Here is a 16,873-nt window from a genome sequence, read left to right as displayed (position 1 = left end):
GTTAGATATTGAGAGTCATAGATAGATGGATGGATGGATGGACGGCAAGGCAAGAACCTGATTGACAGCGGTCCGTGATCTGCTGTTATTCTACTATCAGCAGCAGCACAGGCAGATTTGGCGCCGTGGCTTAGTTGGTTAAAGCGCCTGTCTAGTGAACAGGAGGTCCTGGGTTCAAATCCCAGCGGTGCCTTAGACGGGCTTTCTGTGCTCCTTGCGAAGCTTGTGCTTCTGCTTTGTCGACCATCAGTTTTAGCAAGATAGGCTTATCGTAAAGCCATCAGAGGACGTAATGAACCGGAAAGCCAACTGGACAGACGCCGGTTTGTAAAGAAGAACCAGAACCCAAAGGACACGCGCTACGGCCAACGTCCAATTCCCGTTGCCGCCCCTGGACAGTTGCAACAGGGAGCTTGTTGCTCCCGTCAACCTTACGTTTTCACCTCTGTGTGCTTCCTTTGTTGCAGTCTGCATCCAGATTTTGTTTTGTTTTGTTTTGTTTTGTTTTGTTTTGTTTTGTTTTGTTTTGTTTTGTTTTGTTTTGTTTTTTGCCTTACGCCTGAGTGTAGGCACTGGGGAATGGGAGAGTCCTGGCACCGTGGCTTAGTTGGTCAAAGCGCCTGTCTTGTAAACAGGAAACCCTGGGTTCGACTCCCAGCAGTGCCTTGGTTTATGTTGGCCTAGGCAATGGAAAGGAAGTTTCTAAACGCTCAATACATTTTTGCAAGATGGCCGTCCACAGCAAGCAGCTTAAGGTTACTGTAGCCATAGTCTGGCAAGCTGTCCGCCAGAAGTAGAAACAATAACAAGGGGCGGGGGGAAAAGTGGGCCGTCCCTGGGTGGATTCGAACCACCATCCTTTTGGTTAACAGCCAAACGCGCTGACCGATTGCGCCACAGAGACAGACAGAGGTGTTTTGGTTGCTGCAGTCGTGCAGTTCCTTCACAGTTGCCAAAAATCATTTCCAGCACACGATTTTCTTTGTCGTTGAATGCAACATACGTGACCATTGGGGGAGCGATAGCAAGCAAGAGAGTTAGATATCGAGAGTCATAGATAGATAGATAGATAGATGGATGGATGGACGGCAAGGCAAGCATCTGATTGACAGTGGTCCGTGATCTGCTGTTATGCTACTATGCTACTGACCATTGGGTGAGCGAAAGCAAGTAAGAGTGTTAGATATCAAGAGTCATAGATAGATAGATAGATAGATGGATGGATGGACGGCAAGGCAAGCATCTGATTGACAGTGGTCCGTGATCTGCTGTTATGCTACAATGCTACTGACCATTGGGGGAGCGATAGCAAGCAAGAGAGTTAGATATCAAGAGTCATTGATAGATAGATAGATAGATGGATGGATGGATGGACGGCAAGGCAAGCATCTGATTGACAGTGGTCCATGATCTGCTGTTATGCTACTATGCTACTGACCATTGGGGGAGCGATAGCAAGCAAGAGAGTTAGATATCAAGAGTCATAGATAGATAGATAGATAGATGGATGGATGGACGGCAAGGCAAGCATCTGATTGACAGTGGTCCGTGATCTGCTGTTATGCTACTATGCTACTGACCATTGGGGGAGCGATAGCAAGTAAGAGAGTTAGATATCGAGAGTCATTGATAGATAGATAGATAGATGGATGGATGGATGGACGGCAAGGCAAGCATCTGATTGACAGTGGTCCATGATCTGCTGTTATGCTACTATGCTACTGACCATTGGGGGAGCGATAGCAAGCAAGAGAGTTAGATAACAAGAGTCATAGATAGATAGATGGATGGATGGATGGACGGCAAGGCAAGCATCTGATTGACAGTGGTCCGTGATCTGCTGTTATGCTACTATGCTACTGACCATTGGGGGAGCGATAGCAAGCAAGAGAGTTAGATATCGAGAGTCATTGATAGATAGATAGATAGATGGATGGATGGATGGACGGAAAGGCAAGCATCTGATTGACAGTGGTCAATGATCTGCTGTTATGCTACTATGCTACTGACCATTGGGGGAGCGATAGCAAGCAAGAGAGTTAGATATCAAGAGTCATAGATAGATAGATAGATAGATGGATGGATGGACGGCAAGGCAAGCATCTGATTGACAGTGGTCCGTGATCTGCTGTTATGCTACTATGCTACTGACCATTGGGGGAGCGATAGCAAGCAAGAGAGTTAGATATCGAGAGTCATTGATAGATAGATAGATAGATGGATGGATGGATGGACGGCAAGGCAAGCATCTGATTGACAGTGGTCCGTGATCTGCTGTTATGCTACTTTGCTTCTGACCATTGGGGGAGCGATAGCAAGCAAGAGAGTTAGATGTCAAGAGTCATAGATAGATAGATAGACAGATGGATGGATGGACGGCAAGGCAAGCACCTGATTGACAGTGGTCCGTGATCTGCTGTTATGCTACTATGCTACTGACCATTGGGGGAGCGATAGCAAGTAAGAGAGTTAGATATCGAGAGTCATAGATAGATAGATAGATAGATGGATGGATGGACGGCAAGGCAAGCATCTGATTGACAGTGGTCCGTGATCTGCTGTTATGCTACAATGCTACTGACCATTGGGGGAGCGATAGCAAGCAAGAGAGTTAGATATCAAGAGTCATAGATAGATAGATAGATAGATGGATGGATGGACGGCAAGGCAAGCATCTGATTGACAGTGGTCCGTGATCTCCTGTTATGCTACTATGCTACTGACCATTGGGGGAGCGATAGCAAGCAAGAGAGTTAGATATCGAGAGTCATTGATAGATAGATAGATAGATGGATGGATGGATGGACGGCAAGGCAAGCATCTGATTGACAGTGGTCCGTGATCTGCTGTTATGCTACTATGCTACTGACCATTGGGGGAGCGATAGCAAGCAAGAGAGTTAGATATCGAGAGTCATTGATAGATAGATAGATAGATGGATGGATGGATGGACGGCAAGGCAAGCATCCGATTGACAGTGGTCCGTGATCTGCTGTTATGCTACTATGCTACTGACCATTGGGGGAGCGATAGCAAGCAAGAGAGTTAGATATCAAGAGTCATTGATAGATAGATAGATAGATGGATGGATGGATGGCAAGGCAAGCATCTGATTGACAGTGGTCCGTGATCTGCTGTTATGCTACTATGCTACTGACCATTGGGGGAGCGATAGCAAGCAAGAGAGTTAGATATCAAGAGTCATTGATAGATAGATAGATAGATGGATGGATGGACGGCAAGGCAAGCATCTGATTGACAGTGGTCCATGATCTGCTGTTATGCTACTATGCTACTGACCATTGGGGGAGCGATAGCAAGCAAGAGAGTTAGATAACAAGAGTCATAGATAGATAGATGGATGGATGGATGGACGGCAAGGCAAGCACCTGATTGACAGTGGTCCGTGATCTGCTGTTATGCTACTATGCTACTGACCATTGGGTGAGCGAAAGCAAGTAAGAGAGTTAGATATCAAGACTCATAGATAGATAGATAGACAGATGGATGGATGGACGGCAAGGCAAGCATCTGAGTGACAGTGGTCCGTGATCTGCTGTTATGCTACTATGCTACTGACCATTGGGGGAGCGATAGCAAGCAAGAGAGTTAGATATCAAGAGTCATTGATAGATAGATAGATAGATGGATGGATGGACGGCAAGGCAAGCATCTGATTGACAGTGGTCCGTGATCTGCTGTTATGCTACTATGCTACTGACCATTGGGGGAGCGATAGCAAGCAAGAGAGTTAGATATCAAGAGTCATAGATAGATAGATAGATAGATGGATGGATGGACGGCAAGGCAAGCATCTGATTGACAGTGGTCCGTGATCTGCTGTTATGCTACTATGCTACTGACCATTGGGGGAGCGATAGCAAGCAAGAGAGTTAGATATCGAGAGTCATTGATAGATAGATAGATAGATGGATGGATGGATGGACGGCAAGGCAAGCATCTGATTGACAGTGGTCCGTGATCTGCTGTTATGCTACTATGCTACTGACCATTGGGGGAGCGATAGCAAGCAAGAGAGTTAGATATCAAGAGTCATAGATAGATAGATAGATAGATGGATGGATGGACGGCAAGGCAAGCATCTGATTGACAGTGGTCCGTGATCTGCTGTTATGCTACTATGCTACTGACCATTGGGGGAGCGATAGCAAGCAAGAGAGTTAGATATCGAGAGTCATTGATAGATAGATAGATAGATGGATGGATGGATGGACGGCAAGGCAAGCATCTGATTGACAGTGGTCCGTGATCTGCTGTTATGCTACTTTGCTTCTGACCATTGGGGGAGCGATAGCAAGCAAGAGAGTTGGATGTCAAGAGTCATAGATAGATAGATAGACAGATGGATGGATGGACGGCAAGGCAAGCACCTGATTGACAGTGGTCCGTGATCTGCTGTTATGCTACTATGCTACTGACCATTGGGTGTGCGAAAGCAAGTAAGAGAGTTAGATATCAAGACTCATAGATAGATAGATAGATAGATGGATGGATGGACGGCAAGGCAAGCATCTGAGTGACAGTGGTCCGTGATCTGCTGTTATGCTACTATGCTACTGACCATTGGGGGAGCGATAGCAAGCAAGAGAGTTAGATATCAAGAGTCATAGATAGATAGATAGATAGATGGATGGATGGACGGCAAGGCAAGCATCTGATTGACAGTGGTCCGTGATCTGCTGTTATGCTACTATGCTACTGACCATTGGGGGAGCGATAGCAAGCAAGAGAGTTAGATATCGAGAGTCATTGATAGATAGATAGATAGATGGATGGATGGATGGACGGCAAGGCAAGCATCTGATTGACAGTGGTCCGTGATCTGCTGTTATGCTACTATGCTACTGACCATTGGGGGAGCGATAGCAAGCAAGAGAGTTAGATATCAAGAGTCATTGATAGATAGATAGATAGATGGATGGATGGACGAAAAGGCAAGCATCTGATTGACAGTGGTCCGTGATCTGCTGTTATGCTACTATGCTACTGACCATTGGGGGAGCGATAGCAAGCAAGAGAGTTAGATATCAAGAGTCATTGATAGATAGATAGATAGATGGATGGATGGACGGCAAGGCAAGCATCTGATTGACAGTGGTCCATGATCTGCTGTTATGCTACTATGCTACTGACCATTGGGGGAGCGATAGCAAGCAAGAGAGTTAGATAACAAGAGTCATAGATAGATAGATGGATGGATGGATGGACGGCAAGGCAAGCATCTGATTGACAGTGGTCCGTGATCTGCTGTTATGCTACTATGCTACTGACCATTGGGGGAGCGATAGCAAGTAAGAGAGTTAGATATCGAGAGTCATAGATAGATAGATAGATAGATGGATGGATGGACGGCAAGGCAAGCATCTGATTGACAGTGGTCCGTGATCTGCTGTTATGCTACAATGCTACTGACCATTGGGGGAGCGATAGCAAGCAAGAGAGTTAGATATCAAGAGTCATAGATAGATAGATAGATAGATGGATGGATGGACGGCAAGGCAAGCATCTGATTGACAGTGGTCCGTGATCTCCTGTTATGCTACTATGCTACTGACCATTGGGGGAGCGATAGCAAGCAAGAGAGTTAGATATCGAGAGTCATTGATAGATAGATAGATAGATGGATGGATGGATGGACGGCAAGGCAAGCATCTGATTGACAGTGGTCCGTGATCTGCTGTTATGCTACTTTGCTTCTGACCATTGGGGGAGCGATAGCAAGCAAGAGAGTTAGATGTCAAGAGTCATAGATAGATAGATAGACAGATGGATGGATGGACGGCAAGGCAAGCACCTGATTGACAGTGGTCCGTGATCTGCTGTTATGCTACTATGCTACTGACCATTGGGTGAGCGAAAGCAAGTAAGAGAGTTAGATATCAAGACTCATAGATAGATAGATAGATAGATGGATGGATGGATGGACGGAAAGGCAAGCATCTGATTGACAGTGGTCCGTGATCTGCTGTTATGCTACTTTGCTTCTGACCATTGGGGGAGCGATAGCAAGCAAGAGAGTTAGATATCGAGAGTCATTGATAGATAGATAGATAGATAGATAGATGGATGGATGGATGGACGGCAAGGCAAGCATCTGATTGACAGTGGTCCGTGATCTGATGTTCTGCTACTATGCTACTGACCATTGGGGGAGCGATAGCAAGCAAGAGAGTTAGATATCGAGAGTCATAGATAGATAGATAGATAGATGGATGGATGGACGGCAAGGCAAGCATCTGATTGACAGTGGTCCGTGATCTGCTGTTGTGCTACTATGCTACTGACCATTGGGGGAGCGATAGCAAGCAAGAGAGTTAGATATCGAGAGTCATAGATAGATAGATTGATAGATAGATAGATGGATGGATGGATGGACGGCAAGGCAAGCATATGATTGACAGTGGTCCGTGATCTGCTGTTATGCTACTATGCTATTGACCATTGGGGGAGCGATAGCAAGCAAGAGAGTTAGATATCGAGAGTCATAGATAGATAGATTGATAGATAGATAGATGGATGGATGGATGGACGGCAAGGCAAGCATCTGATTGATAGTGGTCCGTGATCTGCTGTTATGCTACTATGCTACTGACCATTGGGGGAGCGATAGCAAGCAAGAGAGTTAGATATCGAGAGTCATAGATAGATAGATAGATAGATAGATAGATAGATGGATGGATGGATGGACGGCAAGGCAAGGCAAGGCAAGCATCTGATTGACAGTGGTCCGTGATCTGCTGTTGTGCTACTATGCTACTGACCATTGGGAGAGCGATAGCAAGCAAGAGAGTTAGATATCGAGAGTCATAGATAGATAGATAGATTGATAGATAGATAGATGGATGGATGGATGGACGGCAAGGCAAGCATCTGATTGATAGTGGTCCGTGATCTGCTGTTATGCTACTATGCTACTGACCATTGGGGGAGCGATAGCAAGCAAGAGTTAGATATCGAGAGTCATAGATAGATAGATAGATAGATAGATAGATGGATGGATGGATGGACGGCAAGGCAAGCATCTGATTGACAGTGGTCCGTGATCTGCTGTTATGCTACTATGCTACTGACCTAACGTCCAATTCCCATTGCCGCCCCTAGACAGTCGCAACAGGGAGCTTGTTGCTCCCGTCAACCTTACGTTTTCACCTCTGTGTGCTTCCTTTGTTGCAGCCTGCATCCAGATTTTGTTTTGTTTTGTTTTGTTTTGTTTTGTTTTGTTTTGTTTTGTTTTGTTTTGTTTTGTTTTGTTTTGTTTTGTTTTGTTTTGTTTTGTTTTGTTTTGTTTTGTTTCTTACGCCTGAGTGTAGGCACTGGGGAATGGGAGAGTCCTGGCACCGTGGCTTAGTTGGTCAAAGCGCCTGTCTCGTAATCAGGAAACCCTGGGTTCGACTCCCAGCAGTGCCTTGGTTTATGTTGGCCTAGGCAATGGAAAGGAAGTTTCTAAACGATCAATACATTTTTCCAAGATGGCCGTCCGCAGCAAGCAGCTTAAGGTTACTGTAGCCGCAGTCTGGCAAGGTGACCGCCAGAAGTAGAAACAATAACAAGGGGCGGGGGGAAACGTGGGCCATCCCTGGGTGGATTCAAACCACCATCCTTTCGGTTAAAGCCGAACACGCTGACCGATTGCGCCACAGACACAGACGGAGGTATTGTGCTTGCTGCAGTCGTGCAGTTCCTTCACAGTTGCCAGAAATCATTTCCAGCACACGATTTTCCTTGTCGTTGAATGCAACATACGTGACCATTGGGGGAGCGATAGCAAGCAAGAGAGTTAGATATTGAGAGTCATAGATTGATAGCTAGCTAAATAGCTAGATAGATAGCTAGATAGATAGATAGATAGATGGATGGATGGACGGCAAGGCAAGCATCTGATTGACTGTGGTCTATGATCTGCTGATATGCTACTATTCTACTGACCATTGGGGGAGCGATAGCAAGCAAGAGAGTTAGATATCAAGAGTCATAGATAGATAGATAGATAGATGGATGGATGGACGGCAAGGCAAGCATCTGATTGACAGTGGTCCATAATCTGCTGTTATGCTACTATGCTACTGACCATTGGGGGAGCGATAGCAAGCAAGAGAGTTAGATATCGAGAGTCAAAGATAGATAGATAGATAGATGGATGGATGGACGGCAAGGCAAGCATCTGATTGACAGTGGTCCGTGATCTGCTGTTATGCTACTATACTACTGACCATTGGGGAAGCAATAGCATGGAAGAGAGTTAGATATCGAGAGTCATAGATAGATAGATAGATAGATAGATGGATGGATGGATGGACGGCAAGGCAAGCATATGATTGACAGTGGTCCGTGATCTGCTGTTATGCTACTATGCTACTGACCATTGGGGGAGCGATAGCAAGCAAGAGAGTTAGATATCGAGAGTCATAGATAGATAGATTGATAGATAGATAGATGGATGGATGGATGGACGGCAAGGCAAGCATCTGATTGATAGTGGTCCGTGATCTGCTGTTATGCTACTATGCTACTGACCATTGGGGGAGCGATAGCAAGCAAGAGAGTTAGATATCGAGAGTCATAGATAGATAGATAGATAGATAGATAGATGGATGGATGGATGGACGGCAAGGCAAGGCAAGCATCTGATTGACAGTGGTCCGTGATCTGCTGTTATGCTACTATGCTACTGACCATTGAAGGAGCGATAGCAAGCAAGAGAGTTAGATATCGAGAGTCATAGATAGATAGATGGACGGCAAGGCAAGCATCTGATTGACAGTGGTCCGTGATCTGCTGTTATGCTACTATGCTACTGACCATTGGGGGAGCGATAGCAAGCAAGAGAGTTAGATATCGAGAGACATAGATACATAGAAAGATAGATGGATGGATGGATGGACGGCAAGGCAAGCATCTGATTGACAGTGGTCTGTGATCTGCTGTTATGCTACTATGCTACTGACCATTGGGGGAGCGATAGCAAGCAAGAGAGTTAGATATCGAGAGTCATAGATAGATGGATGGATGGATGGACGGCAAGGCAAGCATCTGATTGACAGTGGTCCGTGATCTGCTGTTATGCTACTATGCTACTGACCATTGGGGGAGCGATAGCAAGCAAGAGAGTTAGATATCAAGAGTCATAGATAGATAGATAGATAGATGGATGGACGGCAAGGCAAGCATCTGATTGACAGTGGTCCGTGATCTGCTGTTATGCTACTATGCTACTGACCATTGGGGGAGCGATAGCAAGCAAGAGAGTTAGATATCAAGAGTCATAGATAGATAAATAGATAGATGGATGGATGGACGGCAAGGCAAGCATCTGATTGACAGTGGTCCGTGATCTGCTGTTATGCTACTATGCTACTGACCATTGGGGGAGCGTTAGCAAGCAAGAGAGTTAGATATCGAGAGACATAGATACATAGAAAGATAGATGGATGGATGGATGGACGGCAAGGCAAGCATCTGATTGACAGTGGTCTGTGATCTGCTGTTATGCAACTATGCTACTGACCATTGGGGGAGCGATAGCAAGCAAGAGAGTTAGATATCGAGAGTCATAGATAGATGGATGGATGGATGGACGGCAAGGCAAGCATCTGATTGACAGTGGTCCGTGATCTGCTGTTATGCTACAATGCTACTGACCATTGGGGGAGCGATAGCAAGCAAGAGAGTTAGATATCGAGAGTCATAGATAGATAGATAGATAGATGGATGGATGGACGGCAAGGCAAGCATCTGATTGACAGTGGTCCGTGATCTTCTGTTATGCTACTATGCTACTGACCATTGGGGGAGCGATAGCAAGCAAGAGAGTTAGATATCGAGAGTCATAGATAGATAGATAGATAGATGGATGGATGGACGGCAAGGCAAGCATCTGATTGACAGTGGTCTGTGATCTGCTGTTATGCAACTATGCTACTGACCATTGGGGGAGCGATAGCAAGCAAGAGAGTTAGATATCGAGAGTCATAGATAGATAGATAGATAGATGGATGGATGGACGGCAAGGCAAGCATCTGATTGATAATGGTCCGTGATCTGCTGTTATGCTACTATGCTACTGACCATTGGGGGACCGATAGCAAGCAAGAGAGTTAGATATCGAGAGTCATAGATAGATAGATAGATAGATGGATGGATGGATGGACGGCAAGGCAAGCATCTGATTGACACTGGTTCTTGATCTGCTGTTATGCTACTATGCTACTGACCATTGGGGGAGCGATAGCAAGCAAGAGAGGTAGATATCGAGAGTCATAGATAGATAGATAGATGGATGGATGGACGGCAAGGCAAGCATCTGATTGACAGTGGTCCGTGATCTGCTGTTATGCTACTATGCTACTGACCTAACGTCCAATTCCCATTGCCGCCCCTAGACAGTCGCAACAGGGAGCTTGTTGCTCCCGTCAACCTTACGTTTTCACCTCTGTGTGCTTCCTTTGTTGCAGCCTGCATCCAGATTTTGTTTTGTTTTGTTTTGTTTTGTTTTGTTTTGTTTTGTTTTGTTGTTTTGTTCCTTACGCCTGAGTGTAGGCACTGGGGAATGCGAGAGTCCTGGCACCGTGGCTTAATTGGTCAAAGCACCTGTCTCGTAAACAGGAAACCCTGGGTACGACTCCTAGCAGTGCCTTGGTTTATGTTGGCCTAGGCAATGGAAAGGAAGTTTCTAAACGCTCAATACATTTTTGCAAGATGGCCGTCCGCAGCAAGCAGCTTAAGGTTACTGTAGCCGCAGTCTGGCAAGCTGACCGCCAGAAGTAGAAACAATAACAAGGGGTGGGGGGAAAAGTGGGCCATCCCTGGGTGGATTCGAACCACCATTCTTTCAGTTAACAGGCGAACGCGCTGACCGATTGCGCCACAGAGACAGACGGAGGTTTTGTGGTTGCTGCAGTCGTGCAGTTCCTTCACAGTTGCCAGAAATCATTTCCAGCACACGATTTTCTTTGTCGTTGAATGCAACATAAGTGACCATTGGGGGAGCGATAGCAAGCAAGAGAGTTAGTTATCGAGAGTCATAGATAGATGGATGGATGGATGGACGGCAAGGCAAACATCTGATTGACAGTGGTCCGTGATCTGCTGTTATGCTACTATGCTACTGACCATTGGGGGAGCGATAGCAAGCAAGAGAGTTAGATATCGAGAGTCATAGATAGATAGATAGATAGATGGATGGATGGACGGCAAGGCAAGCATCTGATTGACAGTGGTCCGTGATCTGCTGTTATGCTACTATGCTACTGACCATTGGGGGAGCGATAGCAAGCAAGAGAGTTAGATATCAAGAGTCATAGATAGATAGATAGATAGATGGATGGACGGCAAGGCAAGCATCTGATTGACAGTGGTCCGTGATTTGCTACAATGCTACTGACCATTGGGGGAGCGATAGCAAGCAAGAGAGTTAGATATCGAGAGTCATAGATAGATAGATAGATAGATGGATGGATGGACGGCAAGGCAAGCATCTGATTGACAGTGGTCCGTGATCTTCTGTTATGCTACAATGCTACTGACCATTGGGGGAGCGATAGCAAGCAAGAGAGTTAGATATCGAGAGTCATAGATAGATGGATGGATGGATGGACGGCAAGGCAAACATCTGATTGACAGTGGTCCGTGATCTGCTGTTATGCTACTATGCTACTGACCATTGGGGGAGCGATAGCAAGCAAGAGAGTTAGATATCGAGAGTCATAGATAGATAGATAGATAGATAGATGGATGGATGGATGGACGGCAAGGCAAGCATATGATTGACAGTGGTCCGTGATCTGATGTTATGCTACTATGCTACTGACCATTGGGGGAGCGATAGCAAGCAAGAGAGTTAGATATCGAGAGTCATAGATAGATAGATAGATGGATGGATGGATGGACGGCAAGATAAGCATCTGATTGACAGTGGTCCGTGATCTGCTGTTATGCTACAATGCTACTGACCATTGGGGGAGCGATAGCAAGCAAGAGAGTTAGATATCGAGAGTCATAGATAGATGGATGGATGGATGGACGGCAAGGCAAACATCTGATTGACAGTGGTCTGTGATCTGCTGTTATGCTACTATGCTACTGACCATTGGGGGAGCGATAGCAAGCAAGAGAGTTAGATATCGAGAGTCATAGATAGATAGATAGATAGATGGATGGATGGATGGACGGCAAGGAAAGCACCTGATTGACAGTGGTCCGTGAAATAAACAATGTTAGAACAGTGTATGAATAACACTATAGACACTATAGAATGATAGAATAATGCTTGTGTGTATGTTTGTGTGTGTGCGTTTAAGCTTAATGACGTGGCATTCTCATATATGTAACGCCTGCTAACCTGATAATAAAATATTATATACACATGAATTATGTTTATATGTAGTTAATAAATCCATACATACAAACACCATTGTTTATCACGCGTTACATTTTTTATTCAGCACACACAAAAACCAAATAAACTAAAACAGTGAAACACCACTGATAATGTTCCTTGACATACAAACACAATAATAATAATAATAATAATAATAATAATAATAATAATAATAATAATAATACATTTTTTATTATCAGAATTACACAAGGATTTAACATTTTACAGATAACATCAATGTATGTATTTCTATAGCCTATATATAAACAAACAACAACCAAAATAATAATACAAAAAATAAAACCATGAGGACCCGCTTTACAGAGACAGCCATGGTAATTTCCCAAACAGCCGATGCTTTTTAGCTGGCTGGTCTCTTTGTGGTGTTTCGGGTGGGGTAGCCGCCCCCTCCATCAGAATATCAAAGTCTGGTTCAGGAGAGATAGGATTTCTCTGTATAGACTTAGAACTGTCTCTAGTAGGTGTTGTTTTCAGTTTCTCCAACACCTCCCTGTTTATTCTGTTAGACAGTACCGAACCGGGGATGTTAATCTCCGCCATCGCCATCATAAAACTGCCCCAGCCTTTGGGGGCTCTTCCTGTGGCCAGCGTGTGCGGCTGTGTGACAGCCCTAACCAGATCAATCACATGAGACCCACGAACAGGGCCCCCCTTGTACACAAATTCCCCATTCTCATTCCAGCTAGCTATAGAATTGTTGGACACCATTTCGGCATTTTTATTTTGCCTTTGTGGGATAGCGTCTAAAATATAATCGAAAACAGGCTCTGTGTGCGGTTTTTCGGCCGGGGTATCGGTGTCAGGCATCTGCAAAGTCAAAGTTGCTTTTTCAGATTCTGCCTGCCGCGTCAGGGCCAAGTACCTCTGCAGCGCTTTGTCATATTCACCCAATTGAGAGCTTTGCAGAATATCTTTCATTTCACCATCCAATTTATATGTGGCTATTTTTCTGATGTCGTGTTCAACTGGAAAGTCCTCTTTAATTTGGCCCATCTGTTTCTGAGGTACTAGATACATTTTCTCAGTGAATTGCATTTTCATCTGGTCAGTAAGCCGGTAATGACGGGAATGGCAATACTTAGCAAATTACCGATAAACCCCCCAGACTGATTCAATAGATTTCTCTTTCTCTTAACAGACACTGTCTTTTTACTAAGTGTTTTTATAATGTGGCCACTTTTCTTGAGTTTCTGAAATTGTTTTTGCGCTCAAGCGGATGTTTCCTTTCAGTGTATTTAGAGCGATTTCTGACACGGCCTGTACCAGGTCGCTTCCAGCGGCGCACAGAATGGCCTTGTTGCGGCTTGGCTTTAACCAGCAGCTGCAGGAGAGCCAGTTTTCTCTTCATACGCAGTGACATACTGACAGCCAGAGTCACAGACAGCAAATGTGCTCAACGCTGGAAAACCAGCGGCTTTTACTTTCTTTGTTTTTTAAACACATAAACCACCGGGATGTCAGGGGGGAAAAGACCCGTCCTTAAACGGTATTCATCAGGGGTCTTTGACATGACATCGACAAATAAGTATCCGAAATACTTCTTGGTGGCATCTTCAAAAGCTTCCAAAAAATATTGAGATTTGCCTGGATACATCTGTCGAGCTAACGTTGTACTCTGTAATTTATCTCTCGGTCTTTTGCAGTGTTCTCATCTCAAAGTGCCAGTCACGTTTGACACGTACTATCCCCGGTTGCCGCAGTGCAATGTCTTTTATTTCACCATTTGCACCAGCCTACTTATCCGCATAGTCAAGTATCAAATCTTTTAGGCTATCGAAATTAATTTTCTCACTATTAGCCACGTTTCATGTGATACCCTTTACCTTGATACAGGCTTTCCCTCCTGAGAGCTTATATCCATAGGATTTAGGTCCTGTTGCAACAAACTCTGTAATGTGCTGATCCGGAGGCAGCTCACTTGTCAATTGACCCAGATAATCTCCTAACTTGGGGTCCCACTGTCCTGGCCTGCTTACATAAATGATTGAATCAGTGTCATAATACAAACAACGACCTTGTAATGAATCCAGAAGAGAGTACAGTTCTAACCTAGCATAGGTGGTGGTGAAACTGGCAATACAAATATTTACATTTGAAAGCTGTGTGTAGTGCTCTTTTCCCCGTTTCCAGGTGACACAGGCACATAAAATCATCGTCATCGTCAATAAAATCACAAGACGAGACCTCGTGGTATGGGGCAAACACGTATTTAAATAATTCGTTGGGGTCTCTCACAATACTGGTGTTTTGTAAATCTGGTCGTTGTCCAAATTTTCCCAATAAAGAATTCAAAAACAGTTTTGAAATCTGTCTTTTGGCCGGATTCTTAGTAATGTTGTAATGGTCCAAGTGTACCCCCTCTCTGTCATGATACTCTCTGATGTAGTGTTCACGGTCTGTGTCATTTTTGCACCACTGAGGGTAGCCTGAAGCTTCTTGTTTGCCTTTTAAATGCGTTTTAATATATTCACTAAACAACGTGTTGGTCGAGTGCTTAAAGTGCCAGATCTCGTATAATTCTGCTATTCTGTAACCCTTATCTACAGCAGCCAGCAGCTCTGGCATGCACCAGACACCGGTAAGCGCTCTTTGCTCGTCGCTGTTTGTTCAGGGGGAGCCCTGCTGGGTGTCAGCGCACGTCCGACAGAGTGTAAAGAACAGTTTTTTACCAACTCTGGTCGGTAGCACAGGGAAAAACAACCTTCTAGGAGGGTAAACTTTGACTTTTGCGAGCCCAAAGTAATTTTGTAAATCTTCAAAGCCCTCGCATATTATATCCGGGTGACCAACGGGGAACAATTTTTTTTTATTTACAAACGGGTACAGACTGGTGAAATCATAGTAACGGAGTTCCTAGCCAGGTTTTGGTTGATAATACAGGGTCACTGCATTCATCCACCCACCGAATAGAGACTCCCTGGGGTCTAAAGGCGCTGGTAAATGTGATTCGGAAATAAATGCCCTAACATCCTGGTCTTCATTCAGCATTGTCTTCCATGTGTGTTCCCACATCACTTTAACATCAAACCCTTGTAATTTTAAGAATTCGGTTTTATACATTGTCTTTTGATATAGCCAGCCGAATGTTGTTTTTGTCACACTGTTAACGTCATTTTCGCTATAACAGGTATCGTAACCATGAAAAAAACATCCATGGTACTCAAAAGCAGTGTACACACCGTTTATTACTGCAAAACCATCTAGATAGTACGGGCCAAATTTATGCTCACCACCCAGCTTTAGTGCGTGTTGTATACTGATGTTGTCTGTGTGTTCAGTATACATGAGCCACTGAATAGCGGGGGTCGAGAACCGCTTTTTCTGGTTGTGATAATTGTCGTGCGGGACTAATGCTATGGACTGCGGTCTGAGAAACATGTACCGGTACATGGTCATACACACAGAGGCTAATGTGATGTACTGAAACGGGTCAAGACTGACTTTAATCAGGTCTGAATCAGGGTCAGACGGACACTTCAGACGTATCTGCTCTGTCATACTTAATATCTCGTTTCTAAATGTAGTACAAGCTTGTCTCAGTATGTCCACGTCCTGTCTACAATACCGCTTCAATTCATCAAGTTTGTGCTCATCGTACCATTCCTGAAACTGTGTTTTATCAGCACCCATCATGTAGTCTACCCCGTAAAATTGTGGTTTGCGACCGTGTTAAAGAAGTGTGGGAAATGGCCTTTCTCACCCTCAAACCCCATTGCTTTTGGCATATTGCTCAGTTTCAGAGGCAAGAAATGTAATGAATCAATGAACCTGATGTTCAGAGTGGTCACTGTCATGCACATAATTTTACCTCCTTGTGTGATGAAGTGTGTAGCAACCTTTTCACGTATGAGCTCTCTAATGACCAAGTAGTTATCATAGCCTTTACCATTGTGTGAAATAAAAGTGTAGTTTTTAAAACACGTGTCAATGAAACATTTCACAAAGTCAGATAAGCAAGAATCCCCATAAAACTCCCATGTGCGTTTGTTGTTTATGTGTGAGGCATAAACATAATTTGGGATGTGTGTCCTGTTTCTTGCATGCATTCAAAATCAAAGAAAATGTATTTTTCCGATTGTTTGGGGATGTTTATTACGCTCATGTAGCATACATGATTGTCAGGTGTCTGGATAACACTTTTACAGCGCGGAAAGAGCTTTTCTTCGCAAGTGTGCATTATTGGGAGAAAAGTCCGGCACTCTGTACAGTAAAAGTGTTGAACACACTGAATCTCTTTGGTGGCAGCTTTAGCCTTGTGTCTCCTGAGACAGACACCACCTCTACAGAATATTTTACATACATTGCATCTGGTGATGGTCTCTTTAACCTCAAAACAGTGGGGGTCTAAACACGCTCTGCACAAATTCCGACACGTGTGACTATTTTTATGCCCATATACTGCGTGGCAATAATCACAGAAATAGTTAACACCTATAAATGTTCTGATGTTTAAAA

At 44.5% G+C, this 16,873-nt stretch overlaps 4 non-coding genes across 4 annotated transcripts; 3 read left to right on the top strand and 1 right to left on the bottom strand.

The window, feature by feature from the left end:
• The first annotated feature begins 119 nt into the window (after positions 1-119).
• On the top strand, positions 120-193 carry trnat-agu (transfer RNA threonine (anticodon AGU)). The gene has a single exon. It is a non-coding gene; the product is annotated as a tRNA-Thr (tRNA).
• Positions 194-592: 399 nt separating this feature from the next.
• On the top strand, positions 593-666 carry trnat-ugu (transfer RNA threonine (anticodon UGU)). The gene has a single exon. It is a non-coding gene; the product is annotated as a tRNA-Thr (tRNA).
• Positions 667-830: 164 nt separating this feature from the next.
• Positions 831-904, bottom strand: trnan-guu (transfer RNA asparagine (anticodon GUU)). Its single transcript has one exon. It is a non-coding gene; the product is annotated as a tRNA-Asn (tRNA).
• Positions 905-7,354: 6,450 nt separating this feature from the next.
• trnat-cgu (transfer RNA threonine (anticodon CGU)) lies at positions 7,355-7,428 on the top strand. Its single transcript has one exon. It is a non-coding gene; the product is annotated as a tRNA-Thr (tRNA).
• Positions 7,429-16,873: the final 9,445 nt, after the last annotated feature.

The sequence above is a fragment of the Amia ocellicauda genome, chromosome 2 (assembly GCF_036373705.1).
Source record: "Amia ocellicauda isolate fAmiCal2 chromosome 2, fAmiCal2.hap1, whole genome shotgun sequence".
NCBI lineage: Eukaryota > Metazoa > Chordata > Actinopteri > Amiiformes > Amiidae > Amia > Amia ocellicauda.
This window is presented reverse-complemented; position numbering and strand designations above follow the sequence as displayed.